The sequence below is a fragment of the Mus caroli genome, chromosome 4 (genome assembly GCF_900094665.2).
Source record: "Mus caroli chromosome 4, CAROLI_EIJ_v1.1, whole genome shotgun sequence".
In the NCBI taxonomy this organism is placed as follows: domain Eukaryota; kingdom Metazoa; phylum Chordata; class Mammalia; order Rodentia; family Muridae; genus Mus; species Mus caroli.
In genome coordinates, this window is record NC_034573.1 from 67,904,606 (window position 1) to 67,929,858 (window position 25,253).

Sequence of the window (25,253 nt, forward strand, 5' to 3'; positions counted from 1 at the left end):
CTATGTTTACATTTTTACTTTTTATTAAAGATAGATTTTTTTGTACTAGCTTCATCCTTTAACTCCTCAAGACACTCTCCCTATCCATACCTACCCAAATCCACATCATTTCTTGTTCTCTCTCATTAGAAAGCAAACAGGCAACTAAAAGAGATAAAAATAAGATGAAATAAAACCAGAAATATCTGAATCAAACAAATTAACAACAACAACAACAACAAAAAATTTCAAGGATCCAAAGAAAAAGTATAAGAACCACATGTAGATCCAGAGATACAAACATTGCTGCATAGTAATCCCCTAAAAATTATAAAACTGAAAAGCATGATATATTAAAAAAGACAGGTAAACGTAGGGATCCAAAAGGAAAATAAACATAGCCATTCAAGTAGTATGTGACCAAAACAAAACATACAAACAAACAACCACTTCTAATACTACAATTGAGTTTATTTAATGTTAGCTGTCTACTGCTGCACATTGGGTCTGTCCTTAATAGTGGTTTGTATATAGAGTGGGACTCCATTGGAGAAAACTATGTTTTTCTGTGTGAGCAATTATTAATTGGAGGTAGCTTCTAGATTATGGATATGGGCTTATGTCCATGTCCAGTACTCGGATCCCATCTGGCACAGACCTGTTCAGGCCCTGTGCATGCTTCCACAGTCTCTGTGAGTTCATTTATGTTGTTCTGGTTGTGTTTAAAAGGCATTTTATCATTAATGTTTCCATCCCTTTTGGCTCTTGTAGTGTTTTCAACTTCTCTTTCACAGGGTTGCTTGAGCTGTAAAGGGAGGGAATTGATACGAACATCCTATTTAGAAACCAGTCTTCCAGGATCTCTTAACCTTTGTATCACATTGAGCTGTGGGTCTCTGTATTTTTTCCCATCTACTGCAGGAGGAGTCTTCTCTGATGGTGGCTGAGCAAGACTCTGACCTAGGAACATTGCAGAATGTCAGTAGGAGCCATTTTGTTGCTATGTTCCTTTAACAGAACAGTAGTATTTGGTTTTCTTCTAGGTCCATGGCCTATCTAGTCTCAGGTTCTTGCTTACCTCAACCAGGTTAGTATACACTGGATTTCATGGAGTGGATCTTATTTATATCCAATCAGATATTGGTTGGTTATATCCAAAAGTTTTGTACCACTATTGCACTAGAGGATCTTGTATTAATGCAGTCATTGTAAACAAAAGTATTTTTAGTTTAGCTGATGTTTACTCTTCTCCTTTGATAGTATGAAGACTATCTTCCAGTACTATAGACATTAGTCAGTAAGGGATGAAGGCTCTTGGTAGGCACCAGATGTCTCCATGTACAATAAGTTGTGTAAATGTTGTATTCAACATTAGAGCCTTACCATAAGTTTATGGTGAGCAACCACAAACCTTACCAATAACCTGGTTCATGTAAAAGTCCCTATCGGCTGATTTGGACAAGATTATTAGCTATAACCCATTTCCATAACTGGAGGTTTGCTTTGGTGATGACAGATATCAGTCAGTGACCCATGTTCCCTATAATTTGGTCAATTTTTGTTCACCTTCATATATATATGTAGTTTTAATAGCTTTGGCTGTATCAGGCTTCTTTAAAACCATCAGGAGGCTCTTTGTTTCAGCTTTCCTTACTCATTTTATCTCCCTAACCTCATTGCCACCTTTCCTTCCCCTTTTGATTATCCTGTTCCAGACCACACCATGCATCCATATTTATGTATTCTGTTCCCACATCTTAGGTAATCCAATCATCTCCTCAATCCCTGGCTTTGTATCTGACCTTTATGCTTCTATCAGTTGTAGCTTGATTATATGAGACTTTACAGCTATTGTCCACATATATGTGAAGGCATACCAGATTTTTCTATTGGGATCTAGGGTACCCAACTCACGATAATTTTTCTATCTCCATTCATGAACTTGAAATGATTGAATATTTTAAACATCTGAGTAATATTCAGATGTGTAAATGTTTCAATTTTCTTTATCCATTCATCCACTGATGAAAATCTAATGTTTCCAAATTCTAGCCATTATAAATAGAGTAGAAATGAACATGGTTGAGCAAGTGACTTTGTAGTGGGATGGAGAGTTGTATAGCTGCATCTTAAAGTAGATCTACTGCATTCTTGAGGAACCACTGCACTGATTTCTATAGTGACTGTTCTGGTTTGCAGTTCCACTAATAATGTATAAGCAATTCCCTTACACCATATCCTCAACAGAGTAAGGTATCAATTGTTTTATTGATCTTGTCCACTATGACTAGTATAAAATAAACATCTCAAAGTAGTTGTTTTTAAAAATTACTTTCATGTTTTACAGTCCAGTCAATATCCCCCTCCCATACCATTCCTCATCCCATTTCTTCTCCCCCATCTCCAAGAGGATGTCCCCTACCCTCACCCTCACACCACCAGACCTCCCCACTCCCTTGTGCCCTAGATCTTTTAAAGGTTATGTGTTTCTTCTCTCTCTGAGGCAAGATCAGGCAGTGCTCTGCTGTATATGTGTTGTGGGCCTCAAATTAGCAAATGTATGCTGCCTGGTTGGTGGTTCAGTTTCTGAGAGATATCAGGGGTTCCAGTTAGTTGAGACTGCTGGTCTTCCTATGGGGTCATACTCTTCTTCAACTCCTTCTATACTTTCACTAATTCAACCACGGGGTCCCCAAGTTCACTCCATTGGTTAGGTGTAAGTATCTACTTCTGTAATAGCCAGCTGCTTGTTGGGCTTCTCAGAGGGCCGTGCTAGACACCTGTATGTAAGTGCACCATAGCATCAGTAACAACGTCAGGCCTTGGAGCTTTCCCTTGAGCTGGATCCCAATTTGGGCTGATCACTGTACCACTTTTCCTTCAGTCTCTTCTCCTGTTTTGTTCATGCATTTTTTTTTTTTTTCTTTTTTTTTTTTTTTTTTTTTTTTTTTGGCCAGGGACAATTCTGGGTCAGTGTTTTTGACAGTGGGATGGCAATCCAATCCAGTAAAAAGACAGGGGGTTGCTTTGAATTTATGGAATTCTTTTGGTAGATGGACATTTTTTTTATATCAGTCTTTCTGATCTCTGAGCATGAAAGATCTTTCCATCTTCTGAAAATGTCTTCAATTTTTTTCTTCAAAGACGAATTTTTTTTTATCATATCAGTCTTTTTCTTGCTGGGTCAGAGTTGTCTTACCCCAGAACATTTTCTATTGTTTGAGGCTATAGTGAAAAGAGGAGTTGTATCTCTGATTTCTCTATCAGTACATTTGCCATTTGTACAATGGAAGGCTACTTATTTTTGTTATTTTTTTCCCTACTACTTTGCAGTTGTGGAAGTTTCCTGGTAGAAACTTTAGGTTTACTCATGTATAAAATCATATCATCTACAAATGATACTTTGACATCTTCCATTCCAATTCCCATTTCCCTGATCTTCTTCAGTTATCTTATTGTTCTAGCTAAGATTTCAAGTACCATACTGAATAGGTATGCACTGTTCCTGATTTTGATGGAAATTCTTTAACTTCCCCTCCATTTAGGTTGATGATGGCAGTGAGCTTGCTGTTAATTTTCCTTATAATTTTTGATATGCCTCTTATATTTCTAATCTCTCTAGGATTTTACCAAGCAGCACAGTTAAATCTTTCCAAAGATCCTTTCTTCTTCTAATGAGATGATCATGTGTTTTTTTTCCAGTTTGTTTATTTAATAGACTACATTTGTTGATTAATCTATGTTGTACTATCCCCACATCAGTGGAATGAAGCTTCCTTGACCATGGTGGATAATTTTGATATGTTCATAGATTTTGTTTACAATTATTTTTAATTGAGAATTTTTTCATCTATACCTGTAAGGTAACTTTAGCAGCTCTCAATATTCTATCTATATTCTTTTTATTTAGTGTTTTGATTTTTATGTGTCATTTATGGGGCATTTATTTGAGAATCCCATCTATTTGGTGTCCTGTATGCTTCTTGTACTGAGATAATACCATTTTATTAAGGTGGGGGAAACTTTTTCCTATGATTTTTTTTTGAAAATATTTTCTGTGCCTTTAACCTGAATTATTTCTTCTTCCTCTTCCTCTTCCTCTTCCTCTTCCTCTTCCTCTTCCTCTTCCTCTTCCTCTTCCTCTTCCTCTTCCTCTTCTTCTTCTTCTTCTTCTTCTTCTTCTTCTTCTTCTTCTTCTTCTTCTTCTTCTTCTTCTTCTTCTCCTACTATTGGTAGATTCAGTCTTTTCATACTGCCTCAGGTTTTCTAGATGATGTTTGAAAGAATATTTAACATTTTTTGGGGGGCTGAGGTATTTATTTCTTTTCACTTGTCTTTTATTCCAGAGGTTTGTCTCTCCCATCTTGTGTATTCTGAGGTGAGACTGGCCTCTGAAGTTCCTGTTCAAGTTCTTGTTTCATTTCCAGTTTTCCTCAGTTTGAGTTTTCTTTATTTACACTTTCTTTATCTACACTTTCACATCTTCATTTCATTTTCTTCATTTCATTCTACTTCTTATTTGTGTTTTCATGAATATATGTTTTTAATTTAAAAAAAAATATTAATTATTTTATGTGTTTACATTTCAAATGTTATCCCCCTTCCCAGTATCTCCTCCACAAATCCCTCCCACCTCCCCTTCGCCTCTGAAAGGGTGTGCCCCCATCCACCCACTCCTACCTCATCCTCTTTGAGGTCCTTTAGAATACTCATAATGTTGCTCATCTTATGTTTCAGCTATATTGCATTTCTAAGGGCATATTGTAGTGGGGCTGCTGAACTCTTTTAAAGATATATTATTTGGGATGTTATTGATTGTGTTTTTACACTGTCTTCTAATAATTTGTGTTTGGGATGATCATAAACCAAGGTGTTGATATCTGGTATTCTTTTGTGCGTATGTGTGTGTGTGTGTGTTTTGTAGTTCTTGTTGTTTATTGCTCTAAAATCCTGATGAAACTTAGGAACTGTGAATTTAGGTGGCTGTGAATTGTCTGATTTGGAATGCTCCAGATCCAACAACTGTGGGAATCATTTAGAACTACTTTTTAGGTATCAGAAGCTGACATACAGTAGTAGAGAGGAGCTAGAAAGGCAAGGTGCCAACAAGGCTTACAGGAGGGTGGAAAGCTTGATCTAGCAATGGTATCTGGATTTTCTTCAGGTGCTAGAGGAAGAAAGGAAAGACAGGTTTCTGTATAAGTTCTGATACAGGGCTGGAGAAGAGATTATGGAATTGGAACTGAAGAAAATGAAGAAGAGTGAAGATTACATGAATATTTGCATGGAATGGCCAATAGGTTTCTAGAGCTAGATTGCTTTGGGTGTTGGCAGGTCAGACAAAGGGATGGGGTAAGGAAAAAAGGCTGTAGGAAAGGATGTTTTTCTTCCCTGGAAATAATGTTTACAGTTCTTAAACATCTTTCCATGTTATGACAGATTCATTTTGGAATCTCCCTCAATCTTTCATTGGGTTAAGAAACATCACTGAAGAAGTAGTGATTCTCTTTTTAATAAAAATTTAATTTTATTATCACTATGACATCAATAGCAGATCATTATTCATGTAAGAAATACTTGCCCAGCATCTCCAAGGTTTGGAGTGATTGTGAAAGCATGAATCTCTTATGTGATTCTCTTACAACATTAAATATGATTTTGATGCAATTGTTCCTTCAACAGCATATAAAAAAATTTCTACACAAACACAAACACACACACACACATGCACAAACAACTGATGCTATAAAATTTGAGTCTTTACCTTGTAGAATTTTATGGATAATTTCTGTGCCCCCTTTTCTTCCAATTAACTGCAGGGCATTTCTATGCTCTAGTCCAGCTCCTTCTAGATCCTGAGTAACTGACACAGAGAAGTGGTACTTTTATTAACAAGCTCCAAAACTAAACTGGGCAGATTTTGAGCTATTCTAACCCTCTAAGCTATATACATCCCAACTGCAGGCCCCATGCTACTTGCAATTTGAGTTTTCCCCTGGCATGCTCTGCCTCATGTGTGTCCTCATGGCAAATTCCTTGGTGACAGGTTTATCTCAACTCCTTCTGAACCCTCCTCTGCCTTATCTCCTTCTTTCCTCTTCTCTGGTCTTCCTGACAACCCCCACCCCCGAATTGGAATCCCACCCTATTCTTTTCTGTCCAGCTAACTGGCTGATAAGTTCTTTATTAACCAATCAGAAGGTAATGGAGAAGAATATTTACAAAGCTTTAAGACAGGTGATACTTCATAAAAATAAGAGTACTAAAGTCCAGCCTTACTCAGCTTTCTGCATGTATAGAAATTAGCATTTGCAAGGTTAATCTTTATACAGTGCACTAAATTTTAGTCCAACACTATCATTTGAAAATTCCGATTTGTAAGGTACTCCTTTCAGCAGCCCTTGAAGTAGCCATTTGCCCTGATACACTGATGCTAAAACTTCCCTTGACTTAATGCTAAAAATGTTAACTCAGAGCCTACTGTCCCTTTGGGAAAAGGAAGAGAGTTCATCACGGTAAGTAATGTAAGATGATAACAGTGGCATTGTAGCTAGAACAGATGCTGACACAATTCCTTTTAATAAGGTTAATAGAATGAAAGAGCCTCAAAGTCATACTGGAACTTTGAGATACGAGGGACATTGAATGGAAACAATGCAATATGTGTAGGTCTAAACATCACAGGGATTTAAAGGGAAGGAGAGGCTTCCCATTAAAGCCAGGAGAAGAGCATTATTAAGATATACAGATAGATATATAGATTATAACCTGATAGATGATAGATATAGGATAAATAGATTATAGGTCGATGACAGATTATATATATATATATATATGATGTGATAAACAGCTGCCATGAGAGGGACTGCAGAACAGCGTTTCTTATGAATTGTCTCCCCAGAACCAAATCTCCCAATGAAGGAAAATAACTGACTTTTTATAGTCTTTAGAGGTGGAAGGAAGTTTTACATCTCATGATTTAGTATATGAGGCAAAGGACATGGAGGATCCAGGTATTTGTTTGAACCTTTAATTAAAGCCAGATGTTAGGACAAAGCATAGACAGTTTCTTTGTCCTGGAATCTGATGTGAAGATGCAGCCCCATATTCTAACAATTACCTCAATTATCTCCCAGGCATTTAAAAGAGACATTAGAAGATAACAGAATCTATTCTTCTTTTGTGAGACATCTGGGTTGTTTCCAGCTTCTGGATATCATAAAAAAAGGTTGCTATGAATATAGTGGAAGACATGCCCCTGTGGCATGTGGGGCATCTTTTGGGTATATTCCCAAGAGTGGTATTGCTGGATTTTCAGATAGATCCTATTTCCAATTTTCTGAGAAACCTCCAGTTTGATTTCCAGAGTGGTTGTTCCAGTTTGCAATCCCACCAGCAATGGAGGAGTGTTCCTCTTTCTCCACATCCTCTCCAACATGTGTTGTTACCTGAAGGTTTGATCTTAGCTATTCTAATTGGTGTAAGGTGGAATCTCAGGGTCATTTTTATTTGCATTTCTCTGATCACTAAGGATTTTGAACATTTCTTTAGGTGCTTCCCAGCCATTCGAGTGTCCTCTGTTGTGAATTCCCAGTTTAGTTTTATACCCCATTTTTGATTGGTTTGTTTATTTTTTTGTTGGTTAGCTTTTGGGTTCTTTATATATTTTGGATATTAGCCCTCTATTGGATGTGGGATTAGTGAAGATTGTTTTCCCCAATCTGTAGGTTGCTAATCTTTTTTTTTTTTTTACTGACTATATCCTTTGTTTTACAGAAGTTTTCCAGTTCCACAATAGAATGGATAAAAAAATGTGGTTCATTTACACAAAGGAATATTACTCAGTTACTAAGAACAAGGAAATCCTGAGTTTTTCAGGCAAATGGATGGAACAAAAATATATCATCCTGAGTGAGGTAACTCAGACCCAAAAGCACATGCATGGTATGTACTCACTAATAAGTGATATTAGCCAAAAAAAAAAAAAGTACAGAATACCCAAGATACAATCCAAAGAACTCAAAAAGGTCAACAAGCTGAAAGGCCCAAGGGAGGACACCTCAGTCCTACTTGGAAGGGAGAGGAAAGCAACCCTAAGTGAGGAGGGAGAGGGGGGGCCTGAGAGGGAAAGGGGATGGGGGAGGGGAATATGAACTGGTAATTGGATGGGGGAAAAAGGACTGAAGCCCTGAGGGACTGCAGAAAGAATGGAAACAGGCAACTTCAGGAGGTAGGAGGTTGGAGGGACCCTCCAGAATGTACCAGAGACCTGGGAGTTTAGAGATTCTTAGAACTCAAAGCACCTTAGATGAAATGCTCTACAGTGGGGAGAGGGAACTTGTAGAGTCTATATCCAGCAGAAAGACAGAGCATTAAGTGAGGCGCGGGGTTGCCATCCCACAGTCAAACTATGACCCATAATTGTTCCTGTCTGAACAGGGATGGAAATGAGAGAAGCCTGAGGAAAAAAAGGCCGAGTAACAGGCTCAAAGTGGGATCCATCTCAAGGGGAGATCCCAAGGCCTGACACTATTACTGAGGCTATGGAATGCTCATAAAATGTGTTCATGATTGCCCTCCAAAAGACCAAACAAGCAGTTGAAAGTTTCAGATGTAGATATTTGTACCCAACCAATGGACAGAATCTAATGACCCCTGTGGCTGAATTAAGGAAAAGTTGGAGGAAGCTGAGAAGGAGGGTGACCCTGTGGGAGGAACAGCAGTCTTTGTAACCATCCCCACTTTGTAACTATAACATGGAATTTCTCTCTGTGAATATGTTCCATTCTCTTAGTCATAACCCTACAGCAAATCTGCCAACACCTTGATTTTGCACTTCCTAGTATCTAGAGGTGTGGGAGTAAGTTTTGCTTCATGTAAATCAAGCAACTTATGGAATTTTGTTGTAGTTCCTCAGTCACATTAAGATTGTTGCTATTGTTGCTATTCTTAATCAACAGCTTCACCATCTACCCAAGAAAACAATAATAGTATGCAATAAAATCTGCTCCTTTCTCATTATCTAGTAGTTTTTCAAAACCCATCTTTAAAATTTTCCCATCCATGAACTTTTCCATTAGTACACTATGCGTTTTTGTAAATACGTACAAAAGTTTGTACAAAGTTCCTTTGTGGGCAATTTCTAGAATCTGCTGCCTCCAGTTATCAACAGTGGCTTTATACAGCAAGAGCTAGAAGAGTGTATGGGGGAAATTTAATAGTGTATACTTCTCATATTCTTTTCCCTTTTCCCTATGGTACTTTCATATCAATGCTGTTTCTAGATTTAATAATTTCTGCTTTTCTGATGTTCTAGAAGTAGATGTTAAGATGAAACATGCAGACTGGTAGATACAATTAATGATAATGTTTTGTATTTGTTTAAACTTGTAAAAATATATTTTAGTCATGTTCTTTTTGTTGCGTTTGTGAAGTCGTTTATTCATTAGATTTATTTAATCTTTTTGCAATATAAACAAGATGAAACTATCATTCTTCATCTCATAAATATGCACAGTTATTATTTATCAAATTTAAAATATTTTCAAAGATATTGAAGCAATTGAAACTGTCCTCATTGTTAACTCAGCAGCACACTCAAATTGCTGCCATATTCATCTATTCTCAAAATGGACCTCTTTCCCAAGGAGTTTTGCTGCTGCCTCTTCAAGCATGCCATGTTTACATTTAGTTTCTCACTTTATTTTTCCTTTCCTCTTTCTTTTTCTTTTGTTTAAACTCATTATTTTCCATTCTCAGATTCTGCCTACCATCCTAGTTTTGAGGTATATGCCACCACATTTGGCTGTCACTTCCTACCTCATGGCTGTGAAACTTATAGCAAGAGAAGAAGGTAGAGAAGAAGACTGGTGGTTAGTTGTAGGAATTCTACATTGAGTGCTTGAAATGTATTCTGAGATTCCTTCAGTTTGCTTTTTAGGAAAATCTTCCTTACATGCCACTTTTCTCATTATCTTTTTGTCATTTTGTAGGCATTAAATTTAAAGAATATAGAGTCTAGCTTCTTAAAGGCTTTAAGGAATGGCCTTATGGGTCTTCAAGATTCTGTGAAATGTGCCTCTTTTGATCTTAACTCAGCTTATCTCAGTAAATCTTTTCTTTTGTACAAACTTAAAAAAGCAACATAAATGTCAGAAGAAAAAGTTAATCCCTACTCCACCATTCCTATATCCTCACATGTCACTTGATTGCTCCTAAAGTAATAATGGGCTGCCTGGTCTTGTAAAATATTTTACAATATTTGTTACAACAGAAACAAATTTTAATTTTAGGGAGAAAAGTAAATGGTTATCTCTGAGTTATTCAGGTAATGGCAGTCTCTCAGACTTAAGGGTTGTATGGTTTGGATAAAATCATTCCATGGTGAGTATTTAATGGGAATTTTTTTTTGTCATTCTCTGAAAGCTAAGGAACACGAAAGAGTCACAGACTTGTCACAAAGTAATAAGCTGCTATTCAGTGACCTCTAATATAGCTCATTGAAAAATACCCCTTCCAAAGCATGTTTACACAGTGGCTATTTGGCTGTTAAACAAACACAATATTTAATAGGCCCAGTGTGACCTGCTTACATGGGAGCCTGTAATAATTAGAAAGAGACCATGCCAGAATAATAAGAAATTAATATGTGGATTCTACAAGCAATGATCCTTGAAGAGAACAACAGTTTGTGGAAGATAAGATAAAGGCCACCTGCTGCAATGGCTCCAAGGGGCAATCATGGATGTGGTATTCTCTGAAACAAATGCAGTTTTCCAGATCTTAAACAGCCAGCTGAGGTGGAACACTGGGAAATGAGTTAACCGTTTAGTTTTTCCCTGGCCAGCTATCCCCTCTATCACTAGGGATGATAATGTGCAAGTTTCAACAGCTGGTGTTTTCATGCCACCAAACTTGCTCCCAGTTGCTGTAATACCAGAAAGATCTCCTTGGAACCTCACAAATATCAGTGAGTTGTGTTTTCCATTTCCTGTGTATTACTCTGTCCAAGGTCTAGTACTCAAGTGCTTTACATCTTTTTAGGAGATATTATATCATTGCTCCCAAGGGGAGGTATGTATGCTTTTACTCTCCACTTTAAAATTAAGAAGATACAAGTTCAAAAAGGATAACTAACTGATACAATATATAGCTGATAAAAGATATAATTGTGACATTGCATCATATCTGGTGATAATAGTGAGGCCACACAGACATTGATCAAGCAACTTCTTTTTTTTTTTTTTTTCAGTTTTTGTTTTTTTTGTTTTTTGTTTTTTGTTTTTTTTTCCAATTTATTTTTTTTAATTAGGTATTTTCTTCATTTACATTTCAAATGCTATCCCCAAAGTCCCCCAGACCCCCCTCCCACTCCCCTACCCACCCACTCCCACTTCTGATCAAGCAACTTCTTATGTGTATTTTTATGGGGTCATAAATATGGAAGAGTGGCAGCTTTGGTGACCTCTGATATGTGACCACTATAAGCAAACATGTATTACTCTGACCTCTGTGACTGTCATGATACTGACAGGAAAGTAGATATTTAAGAGAATATTTGTTAATTTTAGGTGTTTAAATTCTACTCTTTAGATTTGGGTAGCTGTTGTGGCAAGCAGATGCAAAGGGAAAAATCTTTTAGATATTAAACTGTCTTATAATCATCTACACATTACTTTTGTTATACTGTGGATTTAATCTAAAATAATGAGCATACTGGCCACTATTCTAACACTGAGCTCTATGTTCAGCTCATAGGAGAGCTTGTGAAACTAGTTATTTTTTTATTATATAGCTTTCCGATGATTTTGTTATGAGGTATGTATAAATTGCACTACTCACATATACACAGTATTTTGCAGTTTACAAAATTAATTTTCACTCTCTTCCCATGCTAACAACATGATGGAAATCTTGAGGGCAGGAGACATAGTGTCAAGCTTACTTCATGAATGTTGAAATACTCTTCCATAGCCACACAGCTTTATGTAAGAAGTCCAATATAGGATTCTAGATTCTGACACCTTTGTCATGGGACTCCCCCTTAGACAATCTTTGAGAACAATATAACAAATGATGTAGAATATATATGGTCAGATTAATGATTTACCTAACTAAATATTTCATTTCAACTGTTCTGAGACAGTTGTTTCATAAAGTAACATCTTTGTCATCATTAAAGCTAGGATTGCATTAAAACACCCCACCCTATCTTTGAACATCCATGACTTTAAAATATCCTTGCTGAACCTTATTGTATTTCTTGGAATGCCATGCTCTTATGGACTAATAAGATGCATGTACTTGTTCCTTGCTGTGTTGAGAAATTTATTTACTTATTGTCTAAATAACTGATTCTCAGGCCTATGCAATCTCCAGCTCCAGTCTTCCCAATGTGTATACTACAGTCCCTGGGAGACAGGTTTGGCAGTCTCTCAGCCTCTCATCTGCATACTTCTGGTGTTGGATAGAGACATGCAGTGGTCCTTCCTATTAACATTATTACAGTATGAAGGAGCTTGGGCATGGTTTGGAGCTATACTGCTGCCTACTTGCTGAAGTGAAAATTGGAGTGTGCAGCTTTCTTCCCAAATGCCCCAATCACTTGAAAAACTATATCAAAGATTGCTATTATGAAATTTTTGCTTGTCTCTTGATTATGTTCAATTGAAAATTTGCACCATCCAAACAATTATATGACAACCCAAATGAAACCACTACATCATTTAGATGTGAATGTTCTGGTTTGAATCCTTTCTAGTAATTGACCTTGCAAATGTGAACATGGTCATATGGATAAGATTAATGATTTAATTATTTTTATACAAGCTATCCCTCATGTCGGCTGTTTTCTTTGACTTGACCATGTTAATTAATAAAGAAAGCACTCAATATTCCTTCGGTTGGTGTCTGTGGTTAATCAAGTACAATTATCAATAAAGACATAGTGAATGCCTGTGTGTTCAGACTCTAATGAAAACAGGATATATTTGACAATAAACTGCAGAATATAATGTTCTTCTACTAGTGCTTGCTTCCAGAAGGAAATAAGGTCATAGACGTTACAAGCTGCCATTATAAATATAGTTATCCTTTTAATTAAATATACAAACATATGATTAAATATGAAATAATTCATTTGCGTGGACATCACTTCATGCCATGTCTTAAATTAATGTCTTCCTTGGCTTTGGTCTGAATTTTGCTAGTTATGCAGTAAGAGGTGCAAGTAAGAGTGCCTACACTTTTTTAGATAATTATTTGCTTTTTGTACTGAAGGCTGTAAAGAACAGAATACACATAAAAGAGCTCACATGCACATAGTAAGTAGGAAGCAGATGAAATGATTATTACTCTAATGTTCTTTTAAAATAATCATTTACTATCACGATCCACTTTATGTCATACTGTCTTCATATAAGAGAGTATGTTTATATGAAGTAAAAATGTGACTGGTAAATAGCGTTCATTTGGAGGTTGCACAATTAAAACAAGAAGGAGTTTTACTACCTCTATATGGTTGATGTATGCTACTAAACTTTAAGGAAAGGGAATAAATTGAGTAGATGACTTCTTGAACCTCTATGTTTTAGAAAAATGGAATTATGAAATTTGATGAAATTTAGCTTTAGGTTAAAAATACTCAAAACACCTTAATGTTCAGGTTCCAAGAGAATTTGTAAGTGACAAATGTCATTCACAGTATGACATTTTACCAATGCTTCCTTTACAACAGATGGCTATCTTTAAATGTTTTTTGCTGCTTTTGATCACTGACATCCTTTTAGTTAAGAGTAATAGTAATTCATTACCCAGGAAGAGATAGATATAGCACATATCTAGTAAGAAGACATTTACTCCATCCTGAAATTAGTTCTAATTGAACTTCTCCTCTTCACAAATCATGTTAGGAAAGGAGAAGAAAAACAGAAAATTGGAAAGAAAGGTTTGGCAGAGAGCTCATTACAACCCTTTTAATGTTTGGTCATCTACAGAGTGAGCAGGCTTGCCACAGAGGATGGCAAGCTAACTGGAATTTGGCACTTTGTGCCTAAGATGAGAGGACTGATTTAAAAAATATGGAAAACTTCCTGCTAGTCAGGAGCTTACAGTTAATTGGAATTAGTGAGATGGATGTCTAGTGGAAGAAGTAAATTAGATCCTGATGAGCCAAGTCCATCAAAGTTCAATTGAGAGGACAGTTGATTCTACGTAGAGCCAAAGTGATATTATTTATTTTAAAGATCTTTTTTATTTTTAATTGTTTGTGTGTGTGTGTGNGAGAGAGAGAGAGAGAGAGAGAGAGAGAGANAGAGAGAGAGAGAGAGAGAGAGAGAGAGAGACAGAGACAGAGAGAGAGACAGAGATAGACAGAGACAGAGAGAGACATGTGTACCTAGGGAAGCTGGAAGCAGGCTTTAGATCCCTTGGAATGAGTTACAGATGGTTGCAACCAATTTATGCTAGCTTGTGAGTGTTGGCCATGTTCATGCTTTCCCAGCTATGCACATGACAATACCATGCTGCTAGCTTAAAATCATGATGGGAGTATTTATAAGACACATAGGTAAAAATTGCAAGCATGGACTTTTCTCCTCCCAAAGAATGAGTAGATAAACATTTCCTAGTATCCTACTGCTTGTAGATGGTAGACTATAAAAAGATATGAAGAGTCAGGTGCTTGGACTGAAACTTGTAGAGTGGTTAGAAAGAAGTTATTGTATCTGTGGGGTTGGGAGAAGGGAGAGGTATTTTTTTAGGAGATAAGGAAAATGAGATTTACCAAATATAATTTGAATGCTTATAAACTGTAACTAATGTTTTAATTACTTACTGATCTTTGAGGTCAGATTCTGGGCTTTATTAATTCTTTATGTATACAATTTTACATATGGACAATATAAATCTTGTATAAACAAATAAATTTTGATATACACCAAGAATTCCAAATTACCTGTCTGAACAGAGTCAATCATTGTCACCAATCACAAGACAAGAGCAATGTAAGGAATTCAGTATGATTATGTATACACATATATTTCACCTCGGGGGAAATTAAGATTGGAATCAGAGGAGTTGATTGAAGGTCATAACATTCTTTGCAGTATGTAAAACTGTTTGACTTCTGGATTCTTTCATTAACATAAGGACCATGAAAAATTTCTAACACATGTCACACTTTTCCATCAAAGGTCTGTGGTGTAAAAGAAAGCATCTAATCAACTATGCTGTCAGATGGCTATAGTCACTTTTTGGGAGATAGAAGGAATATTTATCATTCTTAAACTTCCCCACCAGGAACTGATAGTGTGTTCTCCCAAATTCTTTGATCCCTCCAAATAGGGAGGTTGTGTAAGCTGAACAGCAGTAAATGATGGGTATTTCTTTTTACAAGTTTTAGTTTGCACTTGAAAATATGACTAAAGCAAGCAGTGATGGCCTTGTTCATGGGAAACAGTATACAAAGAAAGTATGATGTTTTTCTAATATAATTAGTCTAATTAAATAAAGTACATTTGGTTTTCAAGGTCCACAGTCCTTTTTAAACCTGTTATTTTCATACAGAAAATCTGTGTAGTGCTGAACTTGCCTGACTGAAAAGGAATATTCAAACACAGGGTGCCTGTTTTTTTCACAGTGTCGCTTTGCAATTCAGAAGATGTAAAGAGGTTTTCCCTGGCTTTCAGCCTCCCCATTTATTTTGATCATGGAGGTTAATAATGCTGAAAAGCACTCAGAGTATATAATGCTGCAGAAGAAATGAGAGTTCTATGTTTTATGGCTGGAACATGACTTGTAATGTATCTACTGGGAAAGTTGCCATTCAGAATGCAGCAATGAAAATTGGATTCAATCAATTCTTAGACACTCGTCCCTTCTCCCACTCTATTCTAGCTCCTGCCTTTTATTTATATGGGAAGGGATCCTTCAGAACCCAGATCTGAGCATACTCATGACTTTATGCTCTTTGGGGTTGTCACTATTGCATAGTGACTTACCCATTTGGCTACACAGTAGAATTAACTGGGAGCTTTAAACAGCTTGAGGTTCTTTGGAGAAGAAAGAAGACTTCATAATTGTTTTAGAGCTACCTCAATGGTTGCAATGTGCATTCAGGAATAAGAATGAGTGTAGTGGAACCTCTTAACTGTTCATGAATTAGTTTTGCTCACAAGTATAAGAGAAGAGCAATGGAGGTTCTTGTTCTCACTCTATCATTGTCTCTTCTTCTTTGTGAAAGAAATTGTCATTTCTATAATACATGTTCGGCAGTATAAATATGTGGTTGAATCCCAGGCTTCAGCTGTTACAATGAACAGGTTATTTTAGCACTGTGGTCTTCACCATCCTTGCCAAAGCCAATTTCTTCCTCATGGTATTATGAAAGGATTAAAGAAATAATTTAATTTCAAGTTCTTGGTTTTGGTACTTGACACATAGTAAAGGTTTAATAAATTCTATTATACAGACTACAGAATTTTCAGATCCAGTGTTCTACTATACTCTCACCATAATTCTTTGTCATTAAAAAGTCTAGAATTTCTTACCCTGTTTTATAGCAAAAGACCCTGGGGTTGCAGGAAGCAGTGTTCATCCTCTAGCACATAGAATTTTTCATGGATTTTGTCTTGATCATGAGAAAATCTACAGCATTTGGAAAATAATATTTCTTTTTCTTTCTGCCATGGCCAGGCTGAGGGACAACTGATCTTTGATATATGTTTTGTCTGTCATCCAGAAGTCAGGAAGTAAATGTCTAATAAGGCCAAAGGGGTATCCAAGCTTTATCAGTAGGAAAAAGTTGACTGCTAGCTTTTATATCCTCTGTTTATAGCTCTCATCTTTACAATTGACCTGGTTAAAAAATACCCATTTTGGGAAAAAAGGCTCTATTATCAGTTATTCATACCTTAGTATGCCTTTAAATGCTATACTAGTAGAATGCAAAAAACAAAAACAAAACAAACAAACAAACAAACAAAACCATGATTGTCTCTTTGTGTTCTAGAAAATAATTTAAGCATTTAGGTTATAAGTTGGAAGTATGCAAGAAAGTGCTATCTAGTAGTGCTTAGGGAATATTTAGAGCTTATATATTTTATGGGTAAAATTCCAATTATCTTGATTCAATTCATTCAGTTGTGTTAGAGGCTGAGTAACGGCCAAATGTTTTTATTTCTGTTCCTGTTTTGAGAGTGGTAGGCATTATATATAGCTTTGTTTCAACATACAGAGAAAAGAGTCAAAATGAAGCCCCTAAGTATTATATTTAGTGTTTATTTATCCAAGTTGTGAAAATAACATTTAATTCATTCATTCAAGCAATTTCTTGCTTCAACAATGTTGCCAAATTTAGAGATTTAGAGGGAAGAAGATATAAATTGTATACCACCCCCAAAATCAGAAAAGGAAGAAAGTGAAGCTTAAATTATCAATGTCCTTTTGTATCTGAATCAGTGAGACAATGACTGTTATGTATTGTATAAATATACATATATGCACATGTGTGTTATAAACTTACATGAGATTAATAAAAGAAAGATATGTAGAAGAGAGCAGTTGTTATAGAATTGTTACACACTTAACCTTGGGCAACATTTGGAGCTAAATAACATTAGCTATGCCTTCAATAAATTTTCCAATCTGCTTAACATTTATTTTACTCATTTGTTAATGAGACTAATATTAATTTATTATATTTTATGATAGAATAAATAGAGCAACATATACTACTTTGTTTTTAGTACATGGTCAACTCTCAAATGTTACATTAATCAAAGAATCTATCAACCAGACATTAATTGGAGTTCTGAATCCAGGTATCTGGCAACCAATTCCTATTACTCTCTTGACTTAGCTCTGTTACCTCTATAGTTTCAAATTAAGCTGAATATTCATTTCTTTATCCAGGTGAATGCCAAAAATGAGCCCCTGTTAAAAATTGACTTATTTACCTCATTCCTAAATGTCTTTTGTATAGAGATACTTAAGGGTGAAGTCGACCTTACTGGTAGAAAAAGATTTTGAGTTGAATGACTTGCTACTTAGAAACAAATCCAATTTGCCAGAAATGTGGCTCAGCTGTTAACAGCTTTGGCTGGGCTACCAGAAGAACATAGTTTGATTCTCACCACTCATGTGGTGGCTCACAACTGTTTATAATTTCAGCTATAGAGGATCCAACGCTCTCTCTCTCTGAACTCCACAGGCTCCAGGCTCACAAGTGGTGCTCAAACATACACGCTGGCAAACATGCATACAGATGAAAATAAGTAAAAATTAAGAAGAAACAAATCCTGTAACTTTAAAATCAAGAGAGACTAGTGGATTGTACTTTTTGTAACTGGAAACTTTTCTTTAGGGCTTGCAAGATGGCTCAGTAGATAGAGGAGTTTGTACCCAGGCCTGTCATGGAGTTCAGCAGGTTAGGTACAGAACCTGTAAGTCCATTAGCACATTAAGAGAATTTCCTAAGTAACAAAGGAGCCATAGCTCCAGTTTTTGAAACAAGGAAAAAGGAAATACCAAGGCCAGATATCTTCCTGGAGAGCCCTTTCTGAACTGCCTCTACTTAGTTCTAGCCAAGGAGAGCAAAGCTCCAGTAGAGCTTGCATATGTTTTCTTCTGCCTGATGTTTGAGCTTTCTGTTCTTTAACTATAGCTGCTGTATTTCTGAGAAGTATATTTTGTTCTAAAAAAGCTTCCTCATTATAGTTTTCAATCACTTCTTTAAAGATGTGTTCAGTTCTGGTATTGTGGTCCTAACTAGGAAGGATACTGTCTGCATTCCAGAATGCCTCTGTATCTTCTTGCAGTCAATTGTGGTGAGTAAAAACGAACACATTTCAGAATATTTTTGCCTTGCTGTAAAAACAAGGGATTTATAAACATGCCAGTGTAAAAGAGGGCCTGGGGAATCATTACTGAAAACATAAAAGACTAATTTCCTCTGCAAAATGACAGCAATAAAAGTCTTGTAAATATGGGCCTCCGTAGACTTTTCAAAATCACATCTTTTTTTTTTCTTTTTACCCTCAGTCTAGTAGAGTCTATTATATGTTTAACAAAGTAAATAACTGACTTACTGTGTTTTTTTTCACACGCCTTATTCAAGGCACTGTAATACCAAGGTAAAAAACAATGAAAGCAACATAAGAGGGAAGGAGAGAGAGAGAGAAATGTGGGGAAGAAAAGAAGGAAGGGATGGAGAGAGGTAATGAGGGAAAGAATGAGGAAGAAAGGATAGAAATAGGAGGACAATTGATGAAGGAAACTATTATGTATATGAACATCAGAAGATGAGTGATAGTGTATTGGAGACATTATCTCCAATAGTTGCAGGAATTTGGGTCAGTTCTTTTTTCCCAATTATTAAAAGTTGGGGGACATGCTAATTTAATAAGTTCTACTTAGAAAATAAAGTCCAAGTTTGGATATAAGTTATAAATTTTAGATATGTAGAACAGTTGATATTGAGAGTTTCAGAAAACAGTTATATTTTCAGTCAATTTTGCATGGTAACAAGATTAACAAGCAGATCTGACTTGTCAGAGTTGAATAAAGGTGTTGACAGTCTTTGGAAAGGATGTGCTGACTCAGTGTCTGCACTGAATAATGAGGGCGGGAAAGATGGTCTGTGTTGTTGGGTGAAAAAGGGGAAAGAGAGAAGATAGATAGATAGATGAGAGAAGAGAGATCATTTCTCTACTATATAAAATACTCATAAGATACAACTGAAAATTCAGATATCTGAGGCAACTGCCTTGAATGTTTCTTTGGTTTGTAAATGATTTGACATAAAGGACAAGAGATGCAATTCTATAACAATAACATTAGAAACTGTTTTGGTAATAAGGAGAACACAGAGAACAGTCACTAGGAAAAATTGAATTTTGAATTACTAATGATGTAGAAGAATCACAGCTCCAAGAACAACACTGCCTTCTGAAAAGAAATAACCAGGGTAAGAATAAAGGAAATTAAGTTAGATGGTTTCAACCAGAAAGTGAGTGTCATTTACCAATGCATACTAATAAACATATAAATAGTCTTTTTTTAGATTCACACAGAAGACACAGTGGGAACTAGGCTTTATAAAGATGGAGGTGCATGTGGGATGATTAGAAAGAGAATATGAGATTTCTTTAGCAGTTGATGTCATTTTTATATCACCTGGCTAAAACACCTTCCTGGAAAGGTAGAACTGCATAGAGTTGTGGGAAACACAAAAGAGCAATGACTATGATGTCAAATATGCTGAGTTCAAATATCATTTCCATCTCAGGTAACCTTAGGAACGAATGATCCAAAAAATTAATTGGTGTGCATCTTCAAATTCATTATTTGTTAGGTGGGGATAATGTTTGAACTGATGAGAATTAGTATTTGCCAGTGATTGACAACAGAACTCTGTACATAGTGCATTCAAGTTTTGTTGAAGCTGACATCATATATACATTGATACTCTTATAATGACTTCTATATAAATTGTGGTTATGCATTGTACAGAGGAAAGTATCTGTTATAAATAATAGATTGTACTCCCACCCTCAACACACTATTTAATCAACATCAGAGATACTTAAGATAAACTGAATGACTTCTGCATGGTTTTTAGAAAGTTGCTTTTCACATCCTGACCACCATTCTTTGGTGATTTGGGATGAAGATTAAGTATATTATTGTAACATTTGAATTTTATGAATACTTTGCCTGATTTCCCAATGCCTCTGTTGACATAGCTTTTAGTTCCTTTATTCCTTGCTATCCAAACATCTATTTGTCCTCTTTCTAGAATCTCAGTACTTTCTAGAATCTCAGTACTTTCTAGAATCTCAGTACTTTCTAGAATCTCAGTACTTTCACAAGATACTGGGCAAATGCTCTCCTTTTCTAGTCACCTTCATGATATTGCTACCTTGTAAATCTAATTTTCTCATTGTATACAGTATCATATATATTATTCTGCTTACTTCCCAATAGTCTCCTCTCTCAATATACATATAATTTCAATTCTAGCCTACACAAGAATCTTCCTTGGTCACCATGATAGGAGGAATATCTGAAAGCTTTAATGAGTGACTTGAGTCATAAGATGCTAGGTATGAGCTTCGCAAGTATAGTAACAGATGCTATGGGAAGGTGATAGGAGAATCTGTTTGTGATATTGTCACAATTTTATTTGTATATAAATGAAAGATGAAGGACAAGCTTATTATTTATGAATCTTGGTGAACATGACCCTGAGGCTGTTTGTGTAGGAAGTATTTCAAAACCTACTAATCAACATTAACATGGGTTAGATGTCCTATGGTTTACAGAATGTTGAAACAAAGGAAAGCAATATCCCTTAGCTTGAGGAATATAAACAGTTACAAATTTATTTTAAATTTATTTTAAAATAAAACAATTAAAAATACCAATATTGTTGAACTAGCAGTTATGGTCTGTGATGGTAGCAGAATGAGAATAATAGAAAATTAGAAATGGAGCCAGAACTGGTAGGACTTAAGATATATATGCAGCTTTTGTTTCCCAAGCACATTCAATACAGCCTATGTTAAAAATTAAACTGGTTATGGTGGTGATCACAGAGCCTGTTCTGTTACTCTGTAGCAATTAGACAAGTGATTTGCTTGGCTCTTCAACTCTGTATATATGGATTCTTTCCTTACAAATTTCAGTCCTAAATAAACTGATTTCTGTGAATCAGGGATTCCAGCCTCAGTTTACTAGCTCTATGTCTGTATTTCCCTTCTATTTCACAATATAACTCTTCTCATAACTTTTGCCATCTGATCTCCATTAGGTCTGAATAAAAGGCAAGAGAGAATGGGAATAGGTTGGGCAAATGCTCTGCTTTTTATTTGCTGAAAAGTAAGAGTGTCTCAGTTGTTCACAGGTGACTGGGAAAAATACTTTTCCTTAGTTGGGAAGAAACACTCACTGATGGAATATTTTTTTCTGAGAAAATGAGGATGCATAAAATCATTTGACTTCATACTTTATTATTAAACCTTCATTTTCAACTTTTCATAGTGCTGTCAACCACTCCAAAGGACCTTCACTAGGATGATTCTGGCACGGATTCAGATTACATTAGTGTAAATTTGGGGTTTCCATTGCCTGCTGACTTTTCAGTAATCTGCAGATTTATTCCCAATAGCATCATAAGCATCTGCTTCCTCTGGGTGCTGATGGGGGGGCTACAGAAAACCCTCAAGCCTATAGTAATTTACACTGTTGACTCTTCATGCAGCTAATTCATCTTCATGATCTGTCATATTCTTCATTTGGAGCCTTAACCCTCTCATTACTCTTACAGAGTTGTCCTGCCTGGAGTAAATTGATTTTGAGGCTTTTAATAAAATTAGGGAGGTGAGAAACCTGAAAGATCATCTCATTAGCATAATTTTCTTTCCAGGTTAGAAAAGTGAAGGTCGTAAAGGTTAAATAACTTATTGAATTCACACAATTCAACCTAGACTCTGTTTCCCTTGCTCTCACTGAGCATTCATTTTTTTAAAAAATAAGTTAAACCTTTTTTAGAACATCATATAAGAGCATCATATTTATGTCATGGACCCTATGGTCTTCTCATCAAACCCCTCCCAAGTTCATCTTTTCTTTAGTTATTATTTTTCCATATGAACAGTCTACTGAGTCTCTTTAGTGTTGCTCATATTTAAGTGGGGACAGAGATGATCACTTAGAACTGGACACCTCTGTGGGAACTGATCCCTTTCTCTTTTTCAGTAACCGTCGATAACCTATAGTTCTTTATCTATATGAGGGACAATATGGAATTACCCATATCGATGTTGGCATGCCAGCTGATGCTGTCATACTAGATGAGGGGACTCACTACAGGATTCACAACAGAGTCACTAGGTTGGGTTTGAACATAGGATGTGTAACTGGGACTAGGACAGGAGAAACAACAAACAAAACAAAATGGCAGCACAGCAGCATCAGCAGCAGCAGCAAAACCCAAGAGTTCTAAGAACTCACCAGACTAGGCTAGCACACAGGATGTGCAAACAAAGCTAGGCAAGGGCATGCTTTCAAAATTTCATTGGCTATCACTTGGGATCTATTAGACAACCCATGACAGAGTGGATTCCTGGGTTTGTGGTCTACTGTGATGAGGCTGCTTATAGCCATGACATTGAGGGGCATTTGGTTGAACAGTCTTACATCTGAATATAACAGAAGAAAGCTAACTTACAAAGTTATATGATTTTTCATAGTGCAATATATGCTAATCTTAGGAATTTTCACATATATTAAATTTCCAGAGAATACATTTATTTCTTACTAAGGAATCAATTGCCCATTCTTCATTTTCTGTCTCTTTTTCTTCATACATCTGTCTGTCATCATTGTTAAACATTGCTTTTAAAATATTTCTCAAAAAATTACTCTAGGTTCTTTACCCATATCTATCATACATCTACATTTTTTGCTTTGAAAGTATCCTCTCACCTGCTTTTCCTAAACCCTATGTATCAGGTTTTGTTGTTGTTATTGACATGATAAAAGTATGATAAAAGTATGATGACTTGAAGAAACTTAGAGAAGGTTAAGTTTATTTTGGCTTACGATTCCAGATTTAATAATGGTGAGGGAGAAATGGCATCAAAAAGAGGGCTAATCACATCTCTTTTCACATTTATGAAATAGAGACAAATGAAAGTAGGGCAAGACAATAAATTCTCAAAATCTACTTCAATGTTGTACTTCCTTCAGCAAGGCTTTAAATGTTTCAAGTTCTTCTTATATAGTGTTACCAACTTGGAACCAAGTATTCAAATACTTAATTTCTTAATGAAAATTGCACACTCTCCATTTTTGTTTTCTATAGATCTGCCTTTAATTTTCATTCTAGTTTAATGTTTTAAAACAGTTGTTCTCAACCTGTGGGTCATAACCACTTTGGAGAGTAGAACACCCTTTTCACAAGAGTCACCTAACTGCATCAAAACCTACAGATATTTACATAGAGTTCATAACAGTAGCAAAATTACAGTTATGAAGTAACAATGAAATCATTTATAGTGAAGGACGTCACACACAAAGAACTGTGTGTCACAAAGAACTGTGTGTCACAATATTAGGATGGCTGAGAATCATTTGTCTAAAATGAACCCTATTTTTACTCAGAACATCTTTTGAAGGATAGTTCCTTTCTTGGAGTATATCATTCAACCTGGGCAAAAACAAGCAAGCGAGCAAGCAAGCAAGCAAGCAAGCAAGCATGCAAGCAAGCAAAAAACAGCAAAAAAACAAAAACCAAAACAACAACAAAAAAAACCCTCTTCCAAGAAATGTGTTTACACAGATAGATTAAAAATCAATACCTAAATAGATCTGAAGTATTTGAATGATCAAGCAATCACAGGAGTCTTCGACTATTCTAAGAGAAAGGAATACATTGAATTAAATTTAAGTATCATTTTGAATTTACCAGTCTGTAATATTCTGTGAGTACCAAGGAAACTAAGAATCAAATCACTAGTTTCTAGGATAGATTTCTTCGATCATTAATCACCATATATTCTTTCATCCTCTTAGGCTTCCGATGATTCCTATCTTGTAAAATTTTCTATTGAGGGTGTATCTTGAAATTTAGCTTGGATTGAAATGATCTGAATTCAAAACAAAGAGCAGGAAGATGTCAATTATTATAATTAATTTTAGATATAAATAGAATTTTTATAGATTGCCAAATTTTTAGCTTAATTATCTAAAAATTAGGTATAGTTTACTTGATTCCTCTTGGATTCAGTGTTCAACATGGCAGTTAAAAATCTAATTTTTGGATCCTAAAATATAATACATAGTTCACAAAGAGTGAATTCTTGTTTCATTTTTATAAAATATTTCTATGGAAATGGTAAATACATGCATGATGGGTACATGATTGAGTCTCATTGCATCATTTAAGTATAGTAAATAATCCTACAAAGAAAGTAAAAGGTTTATTCACTAAACACCCATAAGACACAATTTAATGTGTTCTTGGATTCGGTTAGCAAGAACTTTATTGAGTATTTTTGCATTGATATTCATAAGGGAAATTGGTCTGAAGTTCTCTATCTTTGTTGGCTCTTTCTGTGGTTTAGGTATCAGAGTAATTGTGGCTTCTTAGAATGAATTGGGTAGAATACCTTCTGCTTCTATTTTGTGGAATAGTTTGTGAAGAACTGGGATTAGATCTTCTTTGAAGGTCTGATAGAACTCTGCACTAAACCCATCTGGTCCTGGGCTTTTTT